Source organism: Mauremys mutica, chromosome 6, assembly GCF_020497125.1.
Source record: "Mauremys mutica isolate MM-2020 ecotype Southern chromosome 6, ASM2049712v1, whole genome shotgun sequence".
Taxonomy (NCBI): Eukaryota; Metazoa; Chordata; order Testudines; family Geoemydidae; genus Mauremys; species Mauremys mutica.
Genome location: NC_059077.1, coordinates 70,696,227 through 70,723,109, shown reverse-complemented (window position 1 = coordinate 70,723,109; position 26,883 = coordinate 70,696,227). Strand labels below are relative to the sequence as shown.

General features: G+C 40.4%; 1 long non-coding RNA gene across 1 annotated transcript in view; it reads left to right on the top strand.

Annotated features, from left to right (window-relative positions):
* The first annotated feature begins 3,508 nt into the window (after positions 1-3,508).
* LOC123373166 overlaps positions 3,509-26,883 on the top strand; it is a 95,388-nt gene continuing 72,013 nt past the window's right edge. Inside the window, exon 1 of the long non-coding RNA XR_006580593.1 lies at positions 3,509-3,633. This is a non-coding gene — a long non-coding RNA (uncharacterized LOC123373166). The remainder of the gene's footprint in view (positions 3,634-26,883) is intronic.

The window sequence follows — 26,883 nt, the reverse complement described above, 5'->3', positions numbered from 1 at the left end:
GTTATTTTAGATGCATGAATGAAAAAAGTAAAATTGATTTTGTTTTCTCTGGACACTAGCATTAAGGGAAGTCAAAGAATGAAATTTGTTTGATATTCAAATGAATAACAATTACAGCATTGAATTTAATCCTTTTTTTTTTTAAAAGCCCTTTTACATGGAAAAGATTTTAGAACAAGCTGAGTCCTAGAGGATACAATAAATTATTGCTTTCTCTACAGTTTTGGATGTTTTATCATACTTCATTGCCTCCCATATACAAAACTCATAATAAAAAAAAATCCCTAATAAGTTAGAATCTCTATTTCTATACCAAAAAGTATTAAACATTGTACCCTACATGGAAATCAAAGGGAAACCTTTTGTTAAAAATTCTCTTCCTGTGTTAGAAAAAGAACAAAAACTAGCCATAATAATTCATGGAAATGTCCTCTCAAAGCACAGATGTCTTTTAGCCATCCAAAATGGATGTTGAGATCAAAAGGGGAGTTTCATGCATTATGGGCAGATGTTATGTAGGCAGCTCTCATTTGGTCTAACAAAGACGTATTCATGAGCAGGGATTGAAAAAGCCACTTTGCACAGGATTCCAATCACTGGTGACTGAGAGTTCTTCCCCTCATAAATAAGGACCTCTCTTCAGACTATATTGCAAACAACTGGACCTGAACAAAAAAGTTCATGAAAACTGGAACATTATCTTGAGTGAAGGTTTGTGGAGTATTTTCACATTCTTCATCTCTCTCTCTCTGTATAAGTGGCTAGACCAGGATTCTCTCACTGAATTTCTCTGAGCTGATCAACCATGAATTTATATGTAGTAGCAACCAATGAAACCTCATGTAGGTAAAGAAGGGATGAATCAGCTTGATTAAGGATTCATCAAGAACTTTCCCTAAACTCAAACTTTCTGAGTGCTGAAAAAATAGGGCTTTCTTCGCTCCCCACCCCACTCTATTCCACAACTACATTTTAGTTCATAATTGTGCACATCTACACTTCCTACTTCCAGCAGGGTTTGAAAGTGCTGAAACTAGATACTTGTTATCCCAACTAGGTCAGGGCCCCATTTTGCTAGCCACTGTATAAACATAGTAAATGACAGCTCACACCCTGGGGATTTTACTATCTAAAAGAAATGTTAGAGGAATGGCCCTCTAAATACAGTTTATGTGCACCAACACAAAGCACCCTCTTTTAAAAGATGGGGAAAGAAAAATATTACCAAATCTAATACACTTCCTGAGCACCAAATGTAATTTACATTGGTAAATAGATTTTTCTAGTAAAGTTGATGAGCTTGACTTTGATCACAACTGAACTAATGGAGATTAGTCTTCACTGAGAATTTTAAACATTCCCCCACCATTGGTCTAGTACCAGCATAGCTCCACTGCTGAGAGCTCTAGTTGAGACTGGCTACAGGCATTTTTATCACCATTTCATCTAAAGCTGCTCTGAGCTGCTGAAAGGGACAGTAAATAGCATTAAAAGCTATCATACCCAAGATCTCACTTAAAATAGGATTCTAGGGTGTTTGTGTGTTTGACAGAGGACAGAGAAGGAATATGAACTGATCCTCAAATTATCATATAATGTGTCCCGTTTCATGCTTCGCAGTAATGGATTGAGATTGATAAAGATACACTTATACATTAACTTCCTGTATTTTAATGTGTGGATAATTCTATTCTGATCAGGTCTTAAAAACATGGTGTTAAATAATGTTATGGTCAAAAATATTTCATCCATCTCTATTTAACTGAAAAATGCAGATTTGGGTTGACCAAAGTATTTAATGAATTTATGTATATTTTGGAAAATTATTTGTCAATGTAAAATAGAAAAACTTGGAGACCAGTGGCTGAGGTAAAATCTGTTTTCTTGGGCCAACTTCTGTTAGTGAAAGCGACCAGTTTTCGAGCTATGCCTAGCTCTTCTTCGGATTCCAGTCCCTTTGACAGTGCCCTCCCTCTCCCACCATATAACTTGACAAATCATCAGCATATTTTCTTTTGATGAATATGCAATAAAAGTAGGTTTCATTTCATGCTAGCCATCTTTGAGGTAAAAATTACTCCCCTGCTATGTGTAATGTTTTCAATTTCTAATGTTTCTGCTACTAAGATGTACAAGGTTATCAAATAAACAAATAAAACTACGTTTCTGCTTCACCTCTCTTGTTGGTTGTGGTGACGTGGAAACGAATAGTAGTTCATTGTACATCTCCCATGCTCTTGATGGTGCAGAGGAACAGTAGTAAATGGCTGAATGTCAAAAGGTTTGGGAGTTGAGATAGATTCACCTGTAGCTAAATCTCAAGGTACTCCCCAGATGTGGCTAAGCATTCCTGTCTATATTTCAGAGGATAAGTGACTTACTCTCTGGACAAGGCATTTCCACTAAAAATTTCTTGCCCCTTTCTCTGAAGTATTTGGTAATAGTTATTATCAGGGAGAGCACTGGACTAGATGGGTCACTGGTCTAATCCTGTATGTTAACTCCTATGGTTTTTTGTTGAATCATATCCATCTTCAGCATTGAGGTAGGGCTGGAAGGTATGTGCATTGTCCATTTGTGTAGCCTATGCACAACTACCTCAGCCATCCCCCTTACCCCTTACCCATATATACATTTGTAAATCAAGCCAGAGTCCTCAGTGGCTTGGCCGCCTCAATTCAGCGGAAGCATTTCAGGCTCTGCACACCTGTGGAGAACAGGATGAGGATTGGGATTTGGATGGGCAGGAATAGCTCTGAATTTCTTTACACCTGGTTTGAAACATGGAAAGCATGTACAGGAGGCCGGGGGAGAGGGGAATGTTTGCAGCATATTCACAAAAGAACCTTGGTGAGGGTTCAATACTGGTAGCTAGGAACTGATCTATTCCTTGCTTGCTTATTTAGCAATTTTTTTTAACTTGATAAACTGCTGGTGATGTACTCAGGAGGCAACAAAGAATAATAAGCAAATTTGATTAGAAATGAGCTCATTAGTGCACTAGCTTCCTGTATCTTCCAACAGCTAGAAAATGGATTCCTAAAGTCAGTGTGATCCTTAAAAGAATAGGATACCAAATTTAAAATTTTTCAGGTATGTGCTACTTCTGTGGATATGCCTCTCTTGGTTTTTGAAAATCAACTGGAAATCTGACATTAAAAATGAGGCGGTGAGGAGTGCTGCCTTCAATCAGGTTAAAAAATGGTCAACTTTCTAAATCACATACTGAACTCCAAATAGATACAGGTCTTATGGTACATCATTTTGTAGATTGGAAATATAAAAGCCCAAGCAAGACAGCTCACTTTATTGAACTGAATTAATAGCGCTTTAAAAAACTCCTCCTTAATTTTGTATGGAGTTGGACTAGATACAGTAGTCATTCATTTAGACTACGGTTAGTAGCTCCTTCTGGATAACAACCAGAAAAACTCAGCTGAAATATTGGCTTAATGAACTAGTTATCCACTCCCAGTTCCAAATGCTTTTTTATTTTTTTGTTTCATTCAGGAACTCGAAGTGTATGCCAAACTATGGATAAACACGATCTTCATTTCCTTTATAGCTAACAAAGTGACGTGCTATGGTCCTGCTGGCTCCATTATCAGGTTTGAAATTCCCTTCCAGCACAAGGTGAGGCTGATAGAAACACTGTTGCCTTTACAGCTGGCTTTACTTTCTTTCTTTGAAAGGAATTTGCTCCCCTCTTTGTATCAAAATGACAAATTTCTTACAGTAGCATGTTTGCCAACATATTACAGCACATATAACAAGGCAAATAGTGTACACTGCCTAGATCTTTGCTATTGCATGGTGAAGACTAGGGCTCATTGAGGAAACTTTTCCCACTCTATGAGAAATTGAATTTTTGAAAAATTTTCTAAACCCAATTGGGACAAAGTTGAAACCTCAAATTTTTGTGACCCAACAAACAAAAATAATCAGTTCAGACCAATTGAAGTGACTTTTTTTGAATGTTTCATTTCAATTAAATGTTTAACTTTTTTCCTAGTATAAATTAGATTAAATTTCAAAAACAAGTCACTTTGAACCAAAATCCCATCACAAACTTTTCATTTAGAAAAATATTGAAACCAGACATTTTGACAACTGTGAAACTCCTTTCGATATATTTTAAAGTTGGGAAATTTGTCCAAACTGACCTTGTCTCACTAACAGTTTTGGATTTGACAAATATAGCACTTTTTCACAAAAAGCTTGAAAAATTCCCCACCAGCTGTAGTGGTGACCCTTTACTCTTAGATCATTTCTGATGAGTTTGGTTAGCTCACATCAATTCCTATTGGATATTCGTCCATGTCACAAACGCCATATAATTTGCCATTGTCTACTTACAGGATGCTTCATTCTTAAACAGCAAGAGTATTGTGGGTCAGGACTGAGGTGCACTGACAGAAGTCTATGGGATAGCTTGCACAATACCTGTAAACTTTAGCTAGTATGACTGTTTTCAGGGGCATCAACTTCAAGTCGCACTCTTCTTACCCTGGAAGAGCCCTCAGGCTACTGGGTGTGTCTTTCTCAGTCTTTCCTGTTGCAGCTGTTCTTCATGTAAACACCTAAATATTAATTAGAGCATATTAATTTTTCTTTGAACATTTGCATGTGAAAACTAATTTCTACCTTTTTTGGATTTTGCAAAAGAGTTTAAAATATTTTTGAACTGTTTTGACTAATTTATGAAAATGTAATCCCCACCTCTCATTCATCAGTGTGAGATGGTTTCCTTCATTACTCTATTTCACTTGTTGCCTAAACATGTATTCCATGAGCTTCTAGCCTAGAATGTAGATTTTGACCTGAGGCTCTGTTATGTTCCATAATGTCAGTAAGGCTCCTACACCTTAGCATTATGTTTGTACTAAATATCCCTATGAAACTTGTTCTGAGGAATGTTACAGAGCATATGCAATCATATTTAACTCTATCATTATTAGGGGTTTTCCCCCTCAAATTGCCCAAGGCATTAATCCACATTATGGAGCAATTTCCCTGTAAAACTGTGTTTTTAAAAAATTGAATTTGGGAATCTTAATAATATAAAAGCCTTTCTGGAGCTTTTTTGTGTCTACTTCTCCTCCTCCCCTTTCTATTTTTTTTTTATTTCTACAACTTAATGGCAGCCCAAATCATTATATAAATAGTAGGGTTGTCTCCCGTCAATGATCTCCTCTTTTTTTTGGTGCAGCTCTGAGATTTCTTCACTTCTCAATTTTAAGCCACAACCTTAAGATTCCATGTCCTAGCCAGTTACCCCACTCCTCACTAAGGCCCTGACCCTGTAAGCAGAACTGCATAGGTGGGAGACAGTTGATAGTGATGGCACTCCAGTTGGACAAAGGATCTGCATTGTAACTTACTCGGCACCCAAGCAGGCCTTTCCTGCTCATAAAATCATAGGACTGGAAGGAACCTCACGAGGTCATCTAGTGCAGTCCCCTGCACTCATGGCAGGACCTGTGGATCCAGACCTATTAGACCAGGGGTGGTTATGTGAACCAGAGTCTTTCCACAGGGCAATACAGAGCTCTGACTAGGCCGGTAGATCAGTTGTGTTTAAATTTAAGCACACAGTTTGTGGCAAGTTGTGAGACCTTAAACACCTTTTCAACCCATATGAATTTTACGACTGTTACAATGCCCTGCAAAACAGGATTGATAAGGGAAACATAAATGCTGACACAACTTTAACTCTAATGGTATGTACTTCCCCACTAACAGACTATTTTATTTCATCCTTCACCAAGCCATTTCAATTAAGTGTTATCTGATATATAAATTAGAGGTAACACAATGATTTTATTCTTATTTGGCTGTAATGCCTGCATCTGGGGGATAAAAAATCCAAACATAAGTAATACCAGAGTACTGAACACTTCATTCATTGAAGCATTAAATGTTAAGTGACCTCCAAAGCTTTCTCATATGGGAAAATTACACTTTGGTTTCTGTGCACATACATCAAGGGAAAATTAGTTGCTTATCTGGACTTCCTGGTGTAATCATCCAGATTAAATATTTGGCTATGCTTCTTTGGATGATAGCTGTCTTCCTCTTACTGCAATACAGTAGAATATATACTGAAACAGTAACAAAGAGCATCTCCTTAGCTGCTGTAAATTGGTATAGCTTCTGTGAAATAAATGCAGATGCATTGATTCACACCAGCCGAGGATCTGGCTCAAGAGCCTGAGGAGGGAGGAACTGGCTTTTCAGTCACAGATCAACTGTATTGCCTCTTTCTGCTTTATCATTGGTATCAAGCATTGATACCTCAATGTCAATAGTTTTGCTACATTCTATGGAGCAAAAATAAGTTTTTTCACAAGGCATTTAGGGGGTGCAGATTAATCTCTATATATATTATAATACACTTTTCACTGACTGGAAAATAGAAAGAATGACTACACCTGTGTGCAGCCATACTCAATTGTAAAGAGTATTGGCTTCCAAGGCTTAGATATTGAGCCATACTAATGTATTAACTCCCACGCAGAAAATTATTCTCCACCATTTCTGTATCTTGCATGGCCAATAGTATAGTCAGCAAATGTGCTCACTGCAGCCTCTGTGCGGTGAGTACTAGACTGATTTGCTGGAGGAAAAGGGGGTCCTTGCCTCTTTTAGGGCAACCTCCACTACACCACATAATTTGGGGTCGGGGGAGATGTTCAGTGACAAATCAGGAAGCCTATTCTTAGCTTAATAGGACTGGCACCAACAGCTGCAGCAGGAGGAGCCTGAGCAAAAGCAAAGGCCAGAAGGAGACACCAGATGCCATTATTCTTCACCTTGGTTAACACAATGTGGGAAGGTGTAAGGGGATCAGACTGATGGTCAGAGCTAAGTGGGATTTAGGGTTGATCTAGGAATTATTCCTTGGGGGACAATTATTTGGTCAGATACGTAGCAATGTAGGGTAGGTAGGGGGGCTGTGAAGCCTCAAAGGGGTAATCTGACCAAGAGGCCTGTAAATAGGTGGCTAAATTTATACCTACCTGTCCAGTTCAAGGCAACTGAACCTGTATTTCCCCTCAGTGGTCCAGCAAGAGTACCTACTCTCAAGCTTCCTGCTCCCTAGCCATTGTCTGCCTTGAGCGGAGGCCAGAACCTTTCTTCTGACTAGGGTATTTCCAGGCAGCTAAATTCCTTGGCTTCCCTGTGTTTGTTCTTAGCAGAGGAAGGTTGCCCAAGAATCCCTACTTGCTTTCTCTTTAGAGGCTGATAACAGAGTGATTACAAACCTAACTTAAAAAGAAGGCACTACAGAGAACCTTAACAATAAGAATCTACACACACATGCTAATCTTCCCAGAGATTAACCCAACCCTAAATTGGGCTCTGGCTGGAACAGTCCTTCCAAACCCGACCCAAGGGGTTTCTTTTGTGATCATTAGTTCATCTCTGCTTAAGCACAAAATAAGTACACTCATCACATGATTTTTCCACCTTTTATGCTGTTAATGGGTCTTTGAGCTGGAGTTTCCATGAGCAGGCAATTAGTACTCCATGTGTTTTTCCCTCCCCAGGGCAAAGCTCCAAAAGGATGGAGTCAAAGTGGGACATTTGTATTCTCTCTACCTTCAAGTGCTTCCCAGGAAATTCTCTTCAAAGGGCTTTTTGGAACAATACCTGGGAAGCTCCTAATACTTTCCACAGATTGTAAATTCTATAGGAAGTGGACTAGTGCATATATACAATTCCATAATAACACATGCACAACTGCAATTTTACTATAATTGACCCCAAGGTCTTAATTCACCTTAATTCAATAAGTTCATTAGGATATTGAGTGTATGTCATAGTACCCAAGGTAGTTTGAATCTTCATCAGGGCATATCTTATTGAGCATCAGAGTTAAGCAGGGCTCAGAGAGCAGATATAATTTTGTCTGATATTCAGGAAGGAATCAGTCACTATCTGGAAACTCTGTTGGGGAGAGGGGGAGAGGGGGATGAAGGGGAAGCTAGCCAAGCCTAATTATTAGTGCCTCCTTGTGACAGGTGTCTTATGGAAAGGATGCAGTTATTGGATAAAATGGATTGGAAAGGGATTTGAAACAAAGTGTCCCATAAGGGAGCTGGTCAAGAAAGTTTTGGGGCTCTTACATCTGTTACAGCAGGGAGCTGACTGCCTTCCCCCCCCCAGTCCTGCCCCCCCCCCCCCGACATGGGGATCTGAGGAAGTGGGTTTTGGGCTTCTCTATCTGGAACAGTGGGGAACCAACCCCACGCCTTTTATAGCCCTCATTTGCCTCATGTAAAGGGAGGTCAGTGGGGGTCCCAGCAGCAGGATAGCTGGGACCAGTTTGGAGAATATGTGAAAATGATTAAGGAAGAGGATGACCTGCACTGTGCAACTTATTGCTGGGTACTCCAGGTAAATAAAGTTGCAGCCTAATTGAACCACATTCACTGCCTCCTGTCTATCTTCTCGCATAGCCAGACAAATGAGAGATGCACTCATAATCCATCCATGAAGTCCTATTTCCTATCTGGATAAACAGTCAAACAGATTGTTTAAAGTTTGTCTTGTATATTAGCAAAATACTCACCCCTTTGAATATATTTCTCACACTGCTTCACAATGTTGATCAACATTTTGGTCACTGCAACCATAAGAAAAGACACTGACAGTGCATGTGCATTCACACAGGTGCAGTCCAAGTAACACATTGTCTAAAAAAAACACACTGAGAACATTCAAAGTCAGCAATAAGGTCTGCTTAATGTTTGGATCACCTCAGAGCTTCCCTCATATGTGGCCTCTTCAATGTGGACAATAGCAGCAGTGTAATAATAGCACAGAGGGAGTACTAGTCTCATTAGCATATTGCTTCAGACCCTGTATTAATTTGATCCTGTGTGGTCTTCGTGATGATATCCATAAGGTGGTGACAATATTAGCTGCATAATTCAGGCTTTGCACCCATTTTTACCACTTGATGAAAGGTCACACTAGAGTCCAAAAAAGAGAGGAAAGATCGTCCACTTCACCACTTTTGTCAGGATTTACAAACCATCTGTATTTCTGTTGAACTTATTCTTGATTCAGAAAGTAAAATGTCTTGGGTGTCACACTGGATATGAATGTCATGTGGGGTGGGAGAACTGTAGTGGAAGAACTGTTTTTTCTGCTATACTTTGAACCTATTTACTTATTGTAGTGGGGCGGCTTCCCCACTCCCTGAGCATTTAGGATGCAGCAGGCCAGTGGGCCTGCACAGATGGACAGCCAATAGGAAAAGGACTTATTGGGAGCCAATCAGCGCCCAGATTGGAGACAGCCAATCAGGGCCAGGCTCAGCCATATATAAAGGCTGCCCGGAACAGCAGGAGGCAGTCTGTCCCAGCCCTTCAATAGGGGAAAGTCAGTCTCCAGAGCTGGGAGACTAGCATCAGGCACAGCACAGCACAGCACAGTGCTGGGCAGGCCCAGGGGAGCAGATGGAAACTCCAGCCCGGGGTCTGCCAGGCTGCAGGTCCTGAGGGGAAGGGCCTAGCCGGCGTGAGGGGCTGAGGGGGAAGCGGCCCAGGGATGTGGACAGATGGAGGAAGAGAAGGAGGGCAGGATGGTTGCCACTAGAGGGTCCCTGGGTTGGGAACCAGAGTAGTGGGCGGGCCTGGGTTTCTCCCCCCCCTTCCCTTATACCCGGCTGGTGGGTGTGGCCATCTAGGGCTGCACCAACCTCCTGCTAAGAAGGGTGTGACTTTGGGGTTGCAGTTGCCCACATTGCCAGGGCACAGAGAGACAGCTGATTGACACACACCGTCTCCCCCCACCCAGAAGGGGGTATGGATGGACTAAGGGGCACTGCTGGAGGGCAGTGGTCTGGAAGAGGACACCACGAGCTGGAGAGCGATGCGGGCTCAGACGCCAACCAAGGGCAAGACAACGGGCGGGACACCACCGAGAGAGGGTGCTCCATTGGACTCTCCTAATTCCCAAGGATGATCAGCAGGAGGCGCTGCGGTGGTGAGTCCCAACCTTGTCACACTTACACTCACACACACTGAGAGAAACTATCAAACTGAGGTTAAGATCAGACCTCCATGATGTTCATGCAGCAGAAGTAACATTTGTTACTATTTTTACCACTAATGTAGTTCTGCTGTGTCAGGGTGAGGGGAGCAGTATGGACTGTCCAGTCAGGTCAATCCATACTCCTTACCTGCCATAGAGCTCTAGGCAGTGAGTGGACCATCCACTCCAATGTGGGGTGTTTGGAGACTGTCTCCAAAATGTACAGGCCAGGAAGCTGACATAGTAGCTGTCTCAGAGGCAGGATTCCATTCCCTGGAATATCTGCAAAACCTCTCTTTACACAACCCATTTCAGGATAACGATTCAACATGATTTAACACTATGTAAACAATAACACATTCCAGATCTCGCAATGTGTCTCAGAGGAAACTGCTGGGTGTTGAGCGCTTCTGAAAGTCTCTAGCCTTTATTTAGGTGCTTAAATGGGAGCTGATGTCTTCTGAAAATCTGATCTCAATGATGGGCGCTGGCCTTCAGTTCTTTTGAAAATCTGATCGGAATATATACCTCATGTCTGACACAGCAGAGAAGTACTGATGGACACAATGGTGGGAGTGAATTATTGCACACAGTGTTCTTTATATATATATATATATATATATATATATATATATATATATAAATAAATAAAACTTAATTGTGTGTGTGTGTAAAATCATAAACGATATAGCTATTTATATTCATTTTAATGTTCATCAGCCATGACCTCTTCCCCTGGGATGGATGTAAAGGGTGTTGGACTAAGCTGCTATGCTGATTCTATACCAGGGGTCGGTAACCTTTCAGAAGTGGTGTGCCGAGTCTTCATTTATTCACTCTAATTTAAGGTTTTGCGTGCCAGTAACACACTTTAACATTTTTAGAAGTTCTCTTTCTATAAGTCTATAATATATAACTAAACTATTGTTGTATGTAAAATAAGGTTTTCAAAATGTTTAAGAAGCTTCATTTAAAATTAAATTAAAATGCAGAGCCCCCTCCCAACCAGTGGCCAGGACCTGGGCAGTGTGAGTGCCACTGAAAATCAGCTTGTGTGCCGCCTTCAGCACGCGTGCCATAGGTTGCCTACCCCGTTCTATACTTTTCAGGAGTTCCTGGCTGGCTGGCTTGCTATCCTTATCCACCACTGGAGCAGTGTATGGGGGGTGGATTGGAGCTGAGAATCTGGTCCACTATTTTAGTGGCAAAACAATGGTATCACAGGCAACATAGACCTTCGATAATTTTTGTCCACAACTAATATGTACTTGTGACTTCCAGTATACACTGTTTTAAAGTCCTGGTTTTTGTTCCATTTGTTTCATATGCTAAAATCACAAGCAGCTTTACTAAATGGCTGAAAAGATAATCATAGGAATTTAGAGTTAAAAGGTACCTCAAGAGGTCATCTAGTTTATTTTTCCCTTAACTCCCTCAATGCTGATAAAAAATTATACCTAGACAAATGCCTGTAAGATCATTTAACCTGTTCTTAAACTTTCAATGAAGAGGATTCCAGAGCCTCCCCTGGTAACTTGTTCTATTGCTTAACTATTCTTATAGCTAGAATTTTCTTCCTGAAATCCCACTGAAATCTTAATGCAAATTACTACTTGTTCTACCCTCAGTGGACATGGAGAACAATTGATCACTACTTCTTAGATGCGATAAGTCTTCAGATATGTAAAAGGTTGTCAATCTGATTTATCTTCTCTCTAAACAGAACCATTGATAACCACTCTTTTTTGAGTATGCTTTTTCAACCAGTTGTGCACCCACTCCCAATCAGTTGAGCACCCATAATGGGACTAAAGTATTTTGTTGCTAGCCATATCTGCTCAAAGGACTGTCAACCAGTATTTAAATCACACATGTTTGTTATAGGTCTATTAAGGTTGCCTGATACTTCCCATTATAAGAACCTGTCTTTGGTTGCTTATAACTTTGCCAAACTTTAGCTGATTGTGTATGTAAAATATCAGCCTAACTTCTGCATCAGGTTCAATAATTTTGGTTTGACCACTGCTGAGAATGAGGATAGTGACTAATACATTGTATGGCCAAAACTAAAATTCAGGTGACCTTTTCTTTGAGATGCTTTAGCAGCCCCATGCTTTGGAGTAGGGAGCCAACATTTGGCAGGGGAATGGTCTTTGTCAGGGATGTGCATTTTACCCCGTTCCATGCAAATCCACCTAAATTTGACTGTTATGAGCCTTTGAAAAATCACAGGTTGCACTTACTCAATATAGACTTGCTTGAGCTTTTTAGCTAAAATCCCTGAAGATTGCATTGGCACTAAACATGCTCCCACCTGTGGCAGAGCAAAGCTTTCCTTGCAGCTACAGCTCCGGGCTGCTTTAGGCTCTGCCAGGGCCATGCTCCAGAACTGAGAGCAGTGTGGTTTCCTTTCCTCTTGTCAGGGTATGTCAAGACTGATTCCCCACTCTGGCACTTTCAGTGTAAGAATTGGGGGCCCACAAGGATTCTAAAAACTAATACTGGTCACTCCAGGCTTGTATTAAACTTCCAAGGTTACAGCTTTTCTCTGACCTTGGATGGGTAGATGCTGCAACTACCCAAATGCAAAAAAAAACCCTTTTGATCCAGGAAGGTGCACTTGGGAATTCCTCCATGTAGGGTACCCTCAAGCCCTTTCACCCTCTTTCTCCCCCTGCCCACCCTCGGGAAGAGCTGAGCGAAAAAACAAAGGAAATCAGCTGTTGCCACCAGCTAATTAAACATATGCACAAACCTCTTAGGACACACAAAACCAATCCTGTTTTTTAAAAAGGTAAATTTTCTTAAACAAAAAGAATACATCTGGAACTTAGGCTATTGCTAGATTTTAAAAAGAGCAAATATAATAATTAAGCATCAAGAGTGGCTTTCTTGCGGACCATTTTAAAGGTTGTAAGCAAAACAAAAGCACCTGGCATTAGCACAGAGGCATCCACAAGCAATAAAGAAATAAAAGAGAAACCTAATTGCGTCTTCCTAGACATTCCCTGATCTGCTTACATATCTGGATGTTTCAAATAAGTAGTTTCTACGTATGATCCGATGGGTTTTTATACCTGGCTTAAAGCTTCGTACAGCATAGTTCAGGCCTGTTCCTGCTCTGCGTCTCTGCTCTCCGGAGAACAGACAGACAAAGGGAAAGTTTTTACCATTTTAAAAATTTCTAGCCCTCCCATTGGCTCTTTTGGTCACGTGCCCACTCCTGTCCTTTTACCTATGGGCTTTTTTTTTGTTTTTTTGTTTGGTTGGTTTTTTTAAGATCAGAAGGGACATCAAAATGTCTAGTTTGATCTCAGAGGTGAATGGGATTGATTAGGTGAGGAGACTTTGATTAGGAATGAGTGGGTGGGGAAGGGAAGAGGAGGTAGTTGTGGTGAGGGAAGGGAGACACATGTATGATAAGGAGCCTGGCTGCAGGGAAACAACTGGAACTGGTAGGGCAAAGTTACTGGGAGAAAGAACCCAGGCGGGGAGGCGGTGGGAAGAGATTGGACAAGGAGCCCATGAACGGAGACTGGGGAGGGTGGGGGGCTTTTTAGGCCTTGGAGGACAGAGTGGATGAGAAGCAATGGGGGACTTGGAATGACAGTTGGGGAGAGGGGCAAGATTGGCAAATTGGAAGGAATCAGGGAGAAGGGGTTACTCTTTGGATGGGGGTGGGACTAGGCAGAAGAGTCTGTACCCTGCCTCATTTGTTGCAAAAATTGAAAGGCCTGTAGTGAATGAGGCAAGGGATTTCAGAAAGAGAAGAGAGCTTCATACTTAAGGCAGTTCAGTGATGCCCTAGGAAACTGAATTCCACCCCTGCCTCAGCCACACAGTTCCTTTATGCTGTGTTCTTGTAACCCTGTTGGTTCCAAGATATTAGAGACAAGGTGGGTGAGGTAATATCTTTATTGGACCAACTTCTGTTGGGGAGAGAGAGCTCTTCAGTTCTGGAAAACACAGGCTATGTCTACATTAGCACTCTTGTCAGTGAAACTTGTTAGTCAGGGGGCGTGTTTTTCACACCCCTGATGGACAAAAGTTTTACTGACAGAAGTTTCATGAACAAAAGCACCAGTGTGGACAGCACTATGTTGGTGGGAGATGCTACTGCTGCTCATTGGGGTGGTTTAATTATGCCAGTGGAAGAGCTCTCTCTCTTGTCCGCATAGAGCAGCTACATGGGAGACGTTACAGCAGCGCAGCTGCAGCTGTACAGGTCTGTAGTGTAGATATAGCCTAACTAGTGTCACTGCTAAATACAGTTTTGAACAGATTGCTTAATGTGAGTCATTAACACAAATTTCAGGGGACCATTCAAGGTGAAGTGGCCTATTAACAATCCTTCAGTCATAAGGAAGAAAGGAAGGGTGGCATGGAAGGCAGCTGGGGGGAGTTTTTTTTTTTTTTTTTTTTTTGCCAAGGAAGCTTTTGCATTTATTGACTTCATTTCAAATTTATAAAATGCACCAAATGCCTGGTCTTGGGGGCAGACCCAGGAATTAAGAAAATATAAATTATAAATGGGTTACTGATTATGGTTTATTACAACAAAATCCAGTGCCTCTCTTCAGTCCATGATTTTTAGTGTCTTGAAAAGTTATGAATTTAAGCTCCCAGGCTTGTGTTTTGAATGTGTTGTGCAGGTTTCCTTTGAGAGTGAGGATTGATAGGTCAGATATAGAGTGATTGTTTTTTGAAAAATGTTCACTCACAAGTGATTTTTGTCTTATTTTTCCTGTGTGACTTCATTAGTGAGCATAGCAATTGCCTGGTTTCACCCACATAGTTGCTATTGGGGCATTTAGCGCAACGGATTAGGTACACCACATGTTGTGTAGGACCCACAGATCTTGAATAGTGTTGTGGAGGGTGTTGATCATTGTAGCACTGCAAGTTTTTTGTATCAGTTATTCTGGCAGGGTTTGGTAGCTGTTTTGAGTTGGTGTCCTGGTCTATGGGGAGCTTGCTTCTGATGTTGAGTGGGGGTGTCTTTTTTGTTTTGAAGGCCAGAAGTGGGGGTTTAAGAGAAGAGGGTTTAAGAGAAGATTTTTTTTTAAGGGGGGGTCTCCATTGAGTATGGCTTGAAGTTTTTTGGGAATCCAGTGTGGGGTGGTAGGTAACTGTTGAAATGTGTATATGGAGATATACTTATCTCATAGAGCTGGAAGGGACCTTGAAAGATCATTGAGTTCAGTTCCCTGCCTTCACTGGCAGGACCAAGTACGGTGCCTGACAGATCTATTTATTTATTTTTTGCCCCAGATCCCTAAATGGCCCCTTAGAGGATTGAGCTCACAACCCTGGGTTTAGCAGGCCAATGCTCAAACCACTGAGCTATTTCCCCCCATCTGTTCAAATCCTGTGTTTAGCAGTAATGCTTTGTTAGTTTTCCAGACCTGAAGAAGAGCTTGGTTGAAGCTCAAAATCCTGTTTGTCTTTCACCAGCAGAAGTTAGACAAAACCATGGGGTTGCATCCCTGACCACCTTGGCCTCTGTCCTCTGACTTTATTTAATTCTTATTTGAACCCCACTATAGTTTTGGCCTTCACAAAATCCCTTGGCAACAAGTTCCACAGGCTGACGACTGTGCTATATGAGGAAATACTTCCTTTCAGTTGTTTTAATTTTACCTATTAATTTCATTGAGTGACCCCTGGTTCTTGTGTTATGTGAATGGGGTAAATAACACTTCCTTATTCACTTTCTCTACCCTAGTCACGATTTTATAGGTCTCTATCATATGCTCTTTTCCAAGCTGAAAAGTTCTAGTCCCTTAAATCTCTCCTCATATGGAAGTTGTTCCATAACTATACTCATTTTTGTTGTCCTTCTCTGTACCTTTTCCAATTCTAATAACTTTTTTGAGATGGGATAACCAGAATTGCATATACAATTCAAGATGTGGGCATACCATGCCTGTCTAATGCCAAGCAAATCATTTAAACCAGTTTTTTGTGGGTGGTCACTAATTGTGTGCTCTTCATTTTCTGGGTGCCTGCTTGAGATCCTGGGGCTTGAACTACAGAAATCCTGAGTGCTCACAGCTGCAAGTGCAGTCAGTGAAGGTGATGCTCTGAATGCTATACAAGGGTAAGTAACTGGAAAAAATCCAGTCAGTCATCTTAATCAGGCACCCAAAATTACTGGATACTTTTGACCTTAATATCTCCGTGCCTCAATTCCCCTCCTGTAAAATTAAGAGGATGATAACCCATCTCAGAGGAGTGCTTTGAAAATAAGTTCATTGACGTGTGAAGAACTCAAATAGTAGAGTGAGAGACCTAGAAAAGCCATGAAGAAATTAATAAGTCTGTCTTCAGAGCAGGGTTTGAATAGTGTGCGGCAAATAAGGCATAGGCCCACGCATTGAACAATGAGAAAAAAACACAATATTGAATAGCTGTTCATTAACTGAGTACTGAAGGAGGCAGGTGTTCTGTGGAAAAAATAGTATGTGATTATGTAATTAACGACTATCATAATGCATATGCACAATGGGACTAAATTAAAGTTGCACAGGCAACCTTAATTCTGACGTTTCCTAACTTGAGTGCTTTCAACGTTAATGTTCTTTTAACATAGGTGTGCGTGTGTGTAATTTTAGACATTGTTGTATTTAATTTTCTACTGTAATTTACTGCCAAACTGTTTTTTGCATATTCTACATCTGTTTTTATACATATATGATAGACTTGAACATGAAAAATTAACACTAACATTTTCTTCTATATGGTTACAAAATTTTATGGACGGGCGGGAGGAGGGGGACAAAATTATTGCATCACCTACTCTTCCAAGCAAAAACATTAGAGCTAAGGAAGCTGATGGTGGAGACAATGACAAACAATTTCACAGCCCTGAGGTAATAAACAAGTTACTGTACTTTGCTTTGACCTATTGGTATCAATTACACATTAAAGATAAATGGCCAGTACCAACCAGCTGGCAAAACATCTGAGACAGACATCAATTTCAGTAGAACTGAAGATGTAAATCAGTCCTATAGCTTGATTTTTTTTTTATACCTTTCAGATCAGCTGGGATGCTTCTTGTGATGATGCACTCTATATGATTCTATGAAAATATGCTAATGTAACTGGAATATGCTTTATGCAAAAGGTCTCTTGTGGTATCATTACAAAGCTTATAATCTACTGAGTGTGGTCATCCTATTTGTATAAATGTATCAATCTAGTATCTGAAACTAGAAATATGAAATATAGCCCTGAGGGCCTATTGTAGTTATGCAAAGTGTGGGCCATTAATGGTGGTTTGGAATCTTGATAACTCCTATTAACCAGAACAATTGACTGCAGATGGTTCTTTTACCTGTAAGTCTTCCTGTATACATGTGTGCTGGCAAGTGGGCAATGAAGTCTTAGTGACATGTGATCATGTCACCTGAACTAGAATCCATCTTCAACCTGATGTCTTTCCATTGAGAAGGAGGGGGTAGGAACCCAGAGAGGGACAAAGGATTCCCACCTTATGCAAAAGGTGAAACAGAACAAAGAGAAGAGCCATCATGAAGAATCCCATAGTTACCACCTGAGCTGGAACAAGAGCTATACCAGGGGAAAGGATTGTGCTCAGATTAGGAAGGCATCCAGTCTGTGAAAGAAACATATTGAAACATCTTTCAGGGTGAGATTATCTGTATTCAATTGTATTACAGTATTAGGTTTAGATTTGCATGTTTTATTTTGCTTAGTAACTCACTTTGTTCTGTCTGTTACTACTTGGAACCACTTAAATCCTACTTTCTGTATTTAATAAAATCACTTTTTATTTATTAATTAACCCAGAGTAGGTATTAATACCTGGGGGAGGCAAACAGCTGTGCATGTATCAGTGTTCTAGAGGGTGAACAACTTATGAGTTTTACCCTGTATAAAGCTTATACAAGGTAAATGGATTTATTTGGGTTTTAGACCCCATTGGGAATTGGGCATCTGAGTGTTAAAGATAACGCTTCTGTTAGCTGCTTTCAGTCAAGTCTGCAGCTTTGGGGAAATTAATTCAGACCCTGGGTCTGTGCTGGAGCAGACAGGTGTGTCTAACCCATCACACTTCTGATAAAGCACTGGATTATATTCATGATATCACCTATTAAATCTAAATCTAATCCATTGCTTGGATTATCAAAAAGAGAGGGCCACACTGTACAGATGTGGCATATAAAGATTTTGCTTTTTCTCAGCAGTGAGTGAATAGGTCAACATGCTGGGTCTTACTACAGATAACATCTTATTTCAGGCCAATAATATTAGTTTGCCAAAAGAAAAGGTGTGGAGATCTAAAGGTCTGCTTACTAAATTTAGAAAGTGCTTTAAATATAGAATGGAGATAACACACTGACATTGGATCACATAGTATTAGGCGTCCACAGAGTTGAAAAGAATAATAGTGCTTTTGCTGTATGTATGTTACTTTATTTAATGCAACTTGGATCTATAACACAACAAAAATGGATATCTTGCATACCATACATGCATGATGAAGGAAAGTACAGTAAGATTTAGTGAAAATCAGTGCTCTGCCTAGTAACGCGAGAACATGACAGACTCTGCAAGCAGTAGAATACGCATTCAGTTTATGTAATTGCTCCTTGTAGGTGATTATTTAATAGGCATAACCCCAACTATACATACAATATGATGGAGACTAATTTATCTACAACAGGTCAGGAAAAAGATCTTGGAGTCATCGTGGATAGTTCTTTGAAGACGTCCACGCAATGTGCAGAGGTGGTCAAAAAAGCAAACAGGATGTTAGAATAATTAAAAAGGGGATAGAGAATAAGACTGAATATATTATTGCCCTTATATTAAATTGATGGTACGCCCACATCTCGAATACTGCGTACAGATGTGGTCTCCTCATCTCAAAAAAAAAAATACTGGCACTAGAAAAGGTTCAGAAAAGGGCAACTAAAACAATTAGGGGTTTGGAACGGGTCCCATATGAGGAAAGATTAAAGAGGCTAGGACTCTTCATCTTGGAAAAGAGGAGACTAAGGGGGGATACGAAAGAGGTATATAAAATCATGAGTGATGTGGAGAAAGTGGATAAGGAAAAGTTATTTACTTCTTCCCATAATACAAGAACTAGGGGTCACCAAATGAAATTAATAGGCAGCAGGTTTAAAACAAATACAAGGAAGTTCTTCACACAGCACACAGTCAACTTGTGGAACTCCTTACCTGAGGAGATTGTGAAGGCTAGGACTATAACAGTCTTTAAAAGAGAACTGTATAAATTCACGGAGGTTAAGTCCATTAATGGCTATTAGCCAGAATGGGTAAGGAATGGTGTCCCTAGCCTCTGTTTGTCAGAGGATGGAGATGGATGGCAAGAGAGAGATCACTTGATCATTGTCTGTTAGGTTCACTCCCTCTGGGGCACTTGGCATTGGCCACTGTCGGCAGACAGGATACTGGGCTAGATGGACCTTTGGTCTGACCCGGTACGGCGGTTCTTATGTTCTTATGTCTTTTTTTTTTTCTGTACAACATGAGAACTTAATGAGATCAAGTTAGCTTAACTTGGTTTGTGGACAGCAAGTGTAAAATTAATGAGGAGTCCTTGTGGAACTTTAGATACTAACAGATTTATTTGGGCATAAGCTTTTGTGGGCTAAAACCCACTTCATCAGATGCATGGTGTGAAAAATATAGTAAGGGTGTGTGTGTGTGTGTGTGTGTGTGTGTGTGTGTGTGTGTGTGTGTGTGTGTGTGTGTGTGTGTGTGTGTGTGTGTGTGTGTGTATCAACAGCGCATGAAAAGATGGGAGTTGCCTCACCAAGTGGGCTGTCAGTGCTAATGAGGCCAATTCAATCAAGGTGGAAGTGGCCTGTTTTCAACAGTTCACAAGAAGGGGTGACTATCAATAGAGGGAAAATTACTTTTTGTAGTGACCAAGCTAAAGACTGGGAGTGTTCAGGCCTAATTTGATGGTGTCCAGTTCGCAAATTGTTACCTGACTGACTATCTTGTTGACAGAAACACACTAAAGTTGCTTGGTGCAATTACTTTGAGCATTCCCAATTTTTATACAGACATGCTGCTTTCCTAATGGCTGATGGATCCAAACAATTTGAGTTAATGACCGCTGAATAACCAGTATTTTAAGGGGAATTCAGGTTGAATTTCATCCCATCTCTAATAGATTAGGAACACAACTTGCTTTGGCCTAGGGTGGGGTCAGAGACAAAGATCATGGGGATTATGAGAATATTTTCACAGTACATCTTGTTTGATGTACTTTTTGGCTTTAAAGGGGAAAACTAACAACATCTAATGTGTAGCTATTTTTGCAGGATTTTTCTTTGTTCTTGAGACACAGGTATTCATAAAAATCACCCATGCAGGCATTACCTTTTTTATGGTGAATACTCCAACAGGATACTTGTCTAGTAGACTTATAGGGTCTGAGCGTCTCACTACTCAGAGGCTGGGACCAGACTTTAAAAAATGTTCCGTTATTAGGCCATCTTATTGCAACTAATTCTCCCCCAACTTTTTCAGAAAACTTCAGGTCAATAATTATGACCCTTGCCAGAACAAATGCCTGCTATGATCATTCTACCCAGTTCCATTTGAACAATGTTATACAACTCTACAAATATCTTTAAAGCTCTTCAGGTTTGGCACAGTCAGTTGTTTCCCACCTCCTTCCTGCCATCCCCTTTAAGTCTGTCATGCTTTCTGCCTATTTACCAGAAAGACAAGGTGAGTGAGGTAATACCTTTTATTGGATCAACTTCTGTTGGTGAAAGAAGCAAGCTTTTGAGGGCTAGAGCTGCTGCATTATTATTTTTTAGGCTGGATAGCAGCTCAAAAATTTGCCTCTCCAACCTTGTCTCTCTAATAGGCCTACTATGGCTACAATACTGAAAACAACAATGGAAGATGTCATCCTAATTTACCAAGCAATTTTATTTTACCACTTTTTAATTGGCTTTTCCCTCCTTATTTTTTTCTTATTGCATACAATTGTTCATTTTGGCTCTTCACATTTATATGGTTTTCCTGCTGCTCTATCTAGCTGCTTTGTTTCTTTGAGAGTCTAATATGGACCTAGATCATGAGATCAGTGTATGCCCAGAGTAAAGGACAGAGTGTTAATTTGCCACTGCTGGAGCAGCCCCAGAAGGGAGCTGATTAAATCTGATTAATCAGATTGATTAAATCTCAGCTGATTAAATCTCCCTTCTGGTTCCCTTGCTGGTCTGGGGAGGGAGTAAACTGCTTTAGGTCTATATACCCACCACAGTTCACACTGCCTGTGCCAAGATCAGCTATACAGCCCTGTGTACTGATGGGACAGAGTTCAGGGCAGTTCTGCCCCCTCCTGCCTGTTTGTGGCAGGGGGATAAGAAATAGCAGCTTGACCCAGCCTATTTCCACTGCCCAACTGCTACCCATGGTACCTGTAGTCCTTTACATCCCTGCATTGCCATAGTCCATAGATGCCTATATTGCCATAGTCAATCCTAGCTTATATTAAAGCAAAATTATGGCAAGGCTTCATGATAACTTGATGGGGATGTGTGTAGATTATGGCCTAGGCCTGTATGTTGGCACAAGGGGGGGAAGCAAAGAAGAAACAAGAAAATACCTTCACCTTTCACCACTGGGCAGGGACCTAGCACATTCTAGAGCCTTATCCTGCTGGTAAATGAGGACTCGGGATCCACTGTTGGACCTGATTCTGATGACAAGTACACCAGTGAATATCAGGTGCAAATTCTGAGAGGAGGATGGAGTTGCAAGGGTGAAAATCAGAAGCTTTTGTAACACAATCAGTGAAGGATGCTGACTGTTGTAAAGTGGGAGTAGGATTATGAAGGTGATTTTCATGGTCTTTAAAGTACTGGGAGGCCATAGTAAAGCAATGAGAAATTATAATTTATGAGGGGAGCGTATACACTCATGCCCTGAGACAGATTTGCATGCAGTTTGAAAAGCATCCAGAAGTCCAGAGAGTTGGCCTATTATTTATTTTATATTACTGTAGCACCTAAGAGCCCCAGTCAGGAATCAGGATCCACATTGTGCTAGGCTCTGTAGAAATAAAGAACAACTGTCCCTGCTCCAAAGAAACTTATTTATGTATCAGATAAGAGAAATAGATGGAGACAAAGATTACAAGGAAACAATGAGACAATATTGGTCAGCATGACAGGCAGTGGTCTCAGAATGCCAGTAGCCTAACCATTAACCTAACTATCTGAACTTGTGGAGTCCACAGAATTGAGATGGAAATCTCATAAAATCAGGCTTGCTCATGAAACCTGATTTGTTTTCCTGATCCTTGAGCCTCTTTTCTTGGCATTTCACTTCTGATATATTTTGACACTTCCAGCCATTTGAAAAAGAGGAGGACAAAAAATAATCTCCAAAGCGCTGAAAGTACACCAAGGCTTAGATGAAATGAAAGAGAGAGGAAAGTGTTCTAGCAGGTTTTTTAATGCCAGTTTCCTATTTACAGTATGATATTAGCACAGAAACAGGAGCATATGTAAAGTAGCTTGGTATGACTTTTTCCCCTTTTGATTCTGATTTCCCTCCACACTACTCACACATACATCATTCATGGATTTTATATAAATAATAAAATCAGATAGGTCAGTGCATTTTTTTTTTAAAATGCACTATCACCTGAGTGCCTCCCTCTTCTTGTCCTCCTCAGTGATGCAACTGAAATTAATGAATGCCCTATCTTCCCGCAGTACTGCAGCATACAGTACATAGCAAAGTCTCTTAATGGGTCAGACCAAGAGAGTTCACAACTCAATGCACTCAGGCAATGCTCCCTTCATACTAATTGTGTCCAATCCAATAAGATTTGTACAGACTCTAAATCATTTAGGCTTGTTAAAATGCCACTGTTGAGGTTCTTTGTGCCATTTTTCAGGGTGTAGCTGTTTCATGCTGAGATGTGCTCTAGAAATGAAGAAAGGAGGGGGAGGAAGGAAAAAATTCTTTCCTTGTAGAATGAACTATATTTCTGTATCAAAAAGCCAACAGTGTTGTTCTGAGTGAGTGCTTCATTGAAACACCCTTGAAATTGGAGGGTTGTTTTGTCTGACAGCTTCTACACTGCCACACTTATAAAGAGAGGCATAATACTGATCCATAAACATGCAGCTATTATACAGTGTATATATTGTTGTTTTGGTAGGTCATGTGGATGTGTCATTCTGGAGGCTTTCCTAATGCACAGTATTTTCCTATAAACCTTCTTTCTGATTTTTCTGTGCATCACAATTGCAGTTCAATTGCTTTACTATCCTTTATGATTAAATATTAATGCATGATATTCTCCTCTTGACTTTTTAGTTTTTCCTGTGTAACTGTTACTTCTGGCTAGGGGCAAATAAATCCATCTCCTCTTCATCTAGTTTACTACAGTCACACATCCGCATCTCTAAAACAGCAAGTTATGTCGTGTAGCATGAGGGCTGTATGGCGACCTTGAACTGAGTGAAACTCCATTACCTTCTCAGTGTGCATTCTGTGATTACTGTAGGTTAGGGTTCAAGTGCATTAGCAGAGAATACAGGGGAGCTAGCAGCCTAACGGCAAGACATTTCCAGCACTTTTTCCCCTTTTTCTGCTCATTCAAATAGCCTAAGGGGCAGACACGGTTACAGTTCCATCAGACTGAAGTTGATTAAATGTCACATATGCTGGGTATTATCAACTACCAGTCTATTTTAAAATGTGCTATCTACATAACCTTTGTGAATTACATTTAAAATACTATGAAACATAATCACTGTCACATGTTAACCAGGGCATTAAAGGACCTAAAAGGTCATACAGTGAATTTAAATTTCTTAAAAATTGCAAATGTACTATGGTTTAGATTTCTGATTCTTTTTATTTAGCATGAGTGCTAAAATCATTCCACTGGAAGTACAGTTCATGATCGTGCCTTCAATAAATCTGCCTAAAATAAGATGGAGAAAGTGCAGTCCAAAGGGAACATGGATAACCCTGATGTTTTAAAATATAATACTTTCAAAATTATTTATTGTAGAGTGGCATCCTAAATATTTCTGAAGATGTTTTTCTTTCAGTGTTGGGGATATAGAGTTCATCTATTCTACAACCTTTTTTTCCCCTTTCTTTCTAATATGTTACATTAGGTAAAATAGATCAAAGCTCTACCAGTTGAGAAGAGACTAGTCTATACTTAGCAGTGTAAGACACAGCATCAAAGATTTTTATGCTCATAATTTGACATACTTTTTGCCCTTATCAGTTTTTTAAATCCATGTATTTTTATACATATTAGGTTTATTTTAAAGGGAGGTGGCTGCAGCCTCGCACACAGGAGCAACCCTACAGTAACCACCTAGAATTCATGTTCAATGGAAAAAAAAATAAACTGTGTCAGTAACAGATTTTACTTCTGAGTCTCCACAGGGCTATTTTGAGGGATGGGAGAACTGGTTCGAATAGGTGGTTCTTCTATCTCAGTCTTGTAAATATACTGTAAATCATTGAGAGCCATATTGGTTTTGTCTGGCCTTCCAGGAATGTGTGTAGATACAAGGAGCCTTCCTCCCAGCATTGTGCCTTTGCACAGGAAATGCTCACAATAAATATATAATGTGGCTGGTATGAAAATGCATCTCCATACTAGGAACAGTGGAGTACCAGCTTCCTCAAAGGGGAAAGGGTGCCATGGTCCTGTCCCTCATCCAGAGCAGGCCAGGCAAAAAAAGAGAACATGCTGAACCTATTTAATAGGAGGAGAATCTTCTGATATTGTAGTTAACTATAGTCCACCTGTTTCCTGGGGCTCTTGCTTTGTTTTAACATAAAGTAGGTCTGTGCCTTTTAATGTGCAATATAGCCCTACACCTTCCTCTATGTTCAAATAGCTTTTGGTGTTGCTCCCTGTAGCAGGGTGCTGGTGCAAAAGCACCTAGTTAGCCCCTGCCCACTCAGCTCCAATCAGGGGAAACAGAGTGGGGCTGATGGAAAAGCCTGATGCTGGCCTGAGAATTGGCAACACCTGCTGGCCTGACAAGCCAAGGGCTATAAAGGCTGGGAGGGAGCCAGAAGGCTGGGGGACAGCCAGGGAGAAGTTAGTCAGGGTGGGAACTGGAGGCCTCCTAGCTGAAGGCTGACTCGGCCTGTAAAAAGGTTGAATAATCCTGTAAAACTTGTAAATAGATAGATACTGGTGGTGGGATAACTGTAAGTAAATAAAGACATGGGTGTTGCACAACCCTGAAGCCTCTCTGAGCCTTACTGGGGCAACAAGTGGGCCCCAGGAAGAGGGGTGGGTCATGGACCCTGATGCACTCCCCCATCAGCTTTTACCTCTCTTCTCTCACATGCGAAAACTTCTTCCTCTTCCCTAAATCTCAAGAGGGCCACAATTCCCTCCATATGCCCCTAAAAAGGCCTCTGTTCAATCAATGGAAAATGAGCATAATAAAGATAAATCATTAGGAATCTGACCATATCAATCTCCTTTAAAGGTATTTTTTCTGTCATGTTCCAGCAGCACAACTACACAGCCCCTAGCCAGAGGATCAGATAGAATTCTCTTTGGAACTTGTCAGAACTGAGATTAGTTCAGGAAACACTCATAGTTCAAGGACAGTTTCTGAGGGAGCCTATTTGTGCTGTATGGTTTTACATCTCCTGCATTGTACGTGTGGGAAGTTGCAGCTATAGCTGCTATAGAGTGTTCCTGGAGTCTGCAATGAGATGGCCACTCTTTAGCAATACTGACTGAAAATTACGACTGTTATCTTTTATAATGAACCAATACATCTTGAGTATTCCATTAAAGACTAGATTGTGGATGTTTTCATTTCCTTTCAGAAAGAAGTCACACTGCTCCATCCAAAATAAAATAATGGAAAAACTAAAGCCAGAGGCTGATATTTAGTTTTACTTTTCATGCAAAAAAAAATGCTATGACTGTTCGATGAGACATAATAGCAGAGGTTCCTTGCTTGTTGGGGTGCATGTAAACAGTTTGTACATGCGTACTCCTAATGTATCCTCTTTGAATCCTGTTTATTTAGGACTTGATTAGACTAATTAAATGTTTATAATACATTTTACTTATGGACCAATCTTTATCTGAGGATCTCTGCGAACTTCACAAGCATTAAATAAATTTGGATGTATATTACATCTTGTCAAAGAGTCATAGATTTTTAGAACCAGAAGAGACCATGCGACATTTGGCTTGACCTCCTGTAAATCACAAGCCATAGAATTTCAGTCAGTCACCCCTTCATTGAACCCAATAACTTGTGTTTTGGCTAAAGCAAATCTTCCAGAAAGGCATCCAGACATGATTCAATAACAAGGGATGGAGAATCCATCACTTCCCTTGATAGTTTGTTCCAATGGTTAATCACCCTTGCTGTTAAAAATGTATACCTTATTTTTGAGTCGAATTTGTCTTGCTTCAGCTTCTAACCATTGGTTCTTATTACACCTTTCTTGGCTATAGTACAGAGCTCTTTAGTATCCAGTTATCTTCTCTCCGTGAAAGTATACGCTATCATTAAGTCACTTCTTCATCTTCTTTGATAAGCTAATCAAATTGAGCTCTTTTTAGAGCTTCTTACTATGAAGATATTTTATCTACCCCTTGAATCATTTTTGTGGCTCTTTTCTGAACCCTCTCCATTTTTCGTCTCTTCTTAAAATGGTGGACATCAGAACTGAACATAGCATTCCAGTATCACTCTCATTACGCCGTACACAACGATGAAATTATTTCCTTTCTCCTCCTCACTAATCCACTGTTTGTACATCTAAGGAATGTACTAGCTCTTTTGCCAC